A 3627-nucleotide genomic window follows, 5' to 3' on the forward strand; every position below is an offset into this window, starting at 1 on the left:
AATGAGTGTGTTGATAAGCATCATATGTACAAAGAAATAAATGTTTGTAACTGGAAAATAAGATGTTATTCACCTTACAACCACTTAAACTTTAAAAGAGGATTGTTCTAAGGTCCATAGACAAATTACAAGTGCTAATTCCACCTCTAAGGTTCTTCAAGGAAAAATCTCACTGCACAATTATGCCATTAGACTAGGCATAAGCAACGAGACTATACATTATTCAGAAGAACGGTTGGATAAGTTAATTAGGTAGTCACTTCCTAATGATATTTAAGTCTGCTAATTTTAATATTCCATTTAACTCATGACTAGTTGACTCTAGTTCCATACGTTTCCTTGCCAGAATTAAACAAATAACTAACATGAGAGTTAGTGACAAAATTAAACATTAAGGCTATAAAAACCATAATAAGCAATCTTCCAACAAAGCTTTTCGATACCTTATATATTCTGAAGATTAATCAGAATATAGTATCATAATTAAGCTATGTTATGAAGGTTGTGAGGTTTGCATAGTCAACATAAAGTCACACTTACCTTAAACTCTCATCTTATTTGTTCTAAATATCCGGATTGAAACATTACTAAGATAAAACTAGATGATACCTTACACTTTCACGACTTTTGTCATCATGCAAATGAGAATTTGACAAAAGGAAAATGAGACCTAGAAATTTCATCCATTATAACCGAAATTCATGAGAAATCATGACATGGTTAATGAGGATGATTTTCTTTTATCTAATCTCATTATAAGTGATTTTAAATCATGACGTTAAAGCCCTAAAATATGACTTGGCTTAAGGAATAAGTATGGGTCCATCATAAGTCATTCATTGACATTCGTGGAACTTATTCCAAATGGAATATTCAGACATAATTCATTTATCATTTAAAGACTATCTACTTGTATCTAAATTTTGTCGCATATGGCCCACAATCTTAAAAGAAATCTATTTCATAATTTACTTAATAAGATTTCTATTAAATATGTCCCTAAGTTTCTTATGACAACTGGACATTAAAGAAATCAAATAAAGTTTAACATATATATGATAGGTTTCCACGTCACATACCTTGTTGAACCTTCTCTTGTAGCATTTCTAGAGATATCAAAGATCAGTGGGAGCATTAAGTGACTTAATAATAACTTACAATAGTTGCAAGAGGTGGGGGAGTGAAAACTTCATATTACTTCAATTTACACCTCTTGTACAAGACATCGCTCCATCACGACACTTTTCCATCAAAAGTTGTCTCCTTAAAATATAATGCTACTCTTACAAAAGTTTCATTGTTGCTTAATTGTGGGCGCACTTAGATTTCTTACCTAAACTAACATAATCCTCAACAAGAGAAACTACAACGACTAACGTCATTAATTTGTTTTTCTCTATTAGAATTTTTCGGTCATTAAATATTGACCCTAAGCATGCTGAGTTCCTAAAGATTTATAAGGTCAGTGGGAGTAGTCAAAGTCCTTATCATGACTTGCAAGGAATACAAGAGGCGGGGGGAAGAGTGTCAATACATTTCACTCTGAATTTAACTCCGATTACACCTCTTGTACACCATACTGCACCAACTCTTACAAACTTAGAATCCTGAAAATGATAGCAACCTAACCAAGAGCTAATCCATAAAACTGAAACTTTTTAAAACCCAATAATCAACTTAGGAGGTTATCTAGGTTTAAGAACCTACTAACGTTGATGATTACATAACCTCCCTAACTGAAGTTGAAATGGATTTTGGAAAAGTTTACTGATCATATCTCTTCAAATTAAGCCATTAGCGTCAATCAATCCTCTGAATGGAATAAAACGTTTTTCTAGTAAAACTGATTTTATGTGTTCGTATAACTTTTGGGCTTTGATTGAATTACCTAAGAGTGTTCATAACTAAACCAAATCATGATATAAGCGTTAAGACACGAAGAAGCATGATTGATTGTCAAAGGTTGTACTCAGGAAGAGCTAAGTTATTAAAGAATCTTTATTACATATCTAACAAAAGATTTCTTTGAGGATCATCACTGTTCTAGTAGCTAATAATAGTTTAAAGCTACATTAGATGAACATTAAAAACAAATTTTCCTAACAAATGGCTGACATATTTACATGTTCATAAAACAACCTGAAAGTTCTAAACTGAAGGTTAAAAAACACTTTATTTGTAAGCCAATAAAATCCATGTATGGGTTACTGTAAACATCATAATGTGATGAAATCTTAACGTAATTATTTTCATCAAGAATCAAGTGGATTAATGTACCTACCTCAAAATGAGTGGGAGCAACTAAAATAAACTTATCTATATAGATGACATTCTTTTGACAAGTATATGTTACATAAGTCAAAGCATTGTTAAGACAAACTTTGATATAAAGATCTCAGAGATATCTCTTACGTGATAGATATCATAACATGCCGAGATAGACCAATGGGACATTAGTTCCGTTCCATAAGTTTAACATTAAATGGGTCCTTTCATATGTAACAAACAATACTGCTCTTTCTTTAGAGGATAATAGGATAAATGAGATTATTTATTTACGCTTCATTAATTAGAAGCCTTATGTAAGTTCAAGTCTATACTCGTTTAGATATTACTCACATTGCAACAAACTAGATATGTCTAGATTAATGTGAAGCATCTAATGGAGTATTACAATATCTTTAAAAGAAACGAGAGGCTACAATTTAAAGAAGAAGTGAGAACTAATACCGGTTGATTACTCTGACTTTGTAATATTCAAAGATGACAAAATGTAATTTCGGGTATATCTTTATGTCAGCAGACAAAACCTATCTCATGGAGGAGTCATAATGGACTGATACCAACAACCTAAGTTATAACGACATAATATAGTCACTAAATGATGTTGGAAATTTATCAGTGGACTCATAAGTTTATTAACTCCATATAATTATTATTTTGAAGACTTAGTGTGATAAAGTCAGCTACCATGACTCCTTGAACAATAACAGTTCAAGAGGTGCTGCATTAAGTTTCGATACGCAATTAATTATTCATTTATGAACGAATTGAGGAAACTAAGTCTTTGTATCGAATACATTCATGATATGCTTAAGGATCCTATAACTGAAGGGCTATTACCCATAAGTCTTATTAAGAGAGCTCATAGACGGGTATTAATTGATGGTTGTGCGCAACTGCATATCATACTATGAATGACTAAGTATTAGTTAATGTTCCTCATCAGTTTGATTTTGTATGTCTCTAAGAATATGTCAAGCCGGCATAATGGCATATAGATAAATAAAATTACAAATCAAACAAAGGGCTTTTGTGTATTTTGATCATAATGATTAGGTTTTAAATTAAGGCTATAGTATGACTAATGGGGGTCCTAAGTCGCATAATGATTCAACGGCTGTATTTCTCTGCTATAGTTCTTGTTTAAGGCTAAAATGAGTGTTAACTCCTGATCAGGCTTATCTAATACTCATAGTAAATAATTACTCGGCTAAGTGGGAGAATGTAAGATTAAATATATTTTATGTTATATTTAATCTAGTAGCCATTATAATCATTTACATTATATGGATCAAAATATATAACAACCTATTAAATAATTAGTTGGTAATTGTTGATGGGCCT

The sequence above is a fragment of the Helianthus annuus genome, chromosome 3 (assembly GCF_002127325.2).
Source record: "Helianthus annuus cultivar XRQ/B chromosome 3, HanXRQr2.0-SUNRISE, whole genome shotgun sequence".
Classification (NCBI taxonomy): Eukaryota; Viridiplantae; Streptophyta; class Magnoliopsida; order Asterales; family Asteraceae; genus Helianthus; species Helianthus annuus.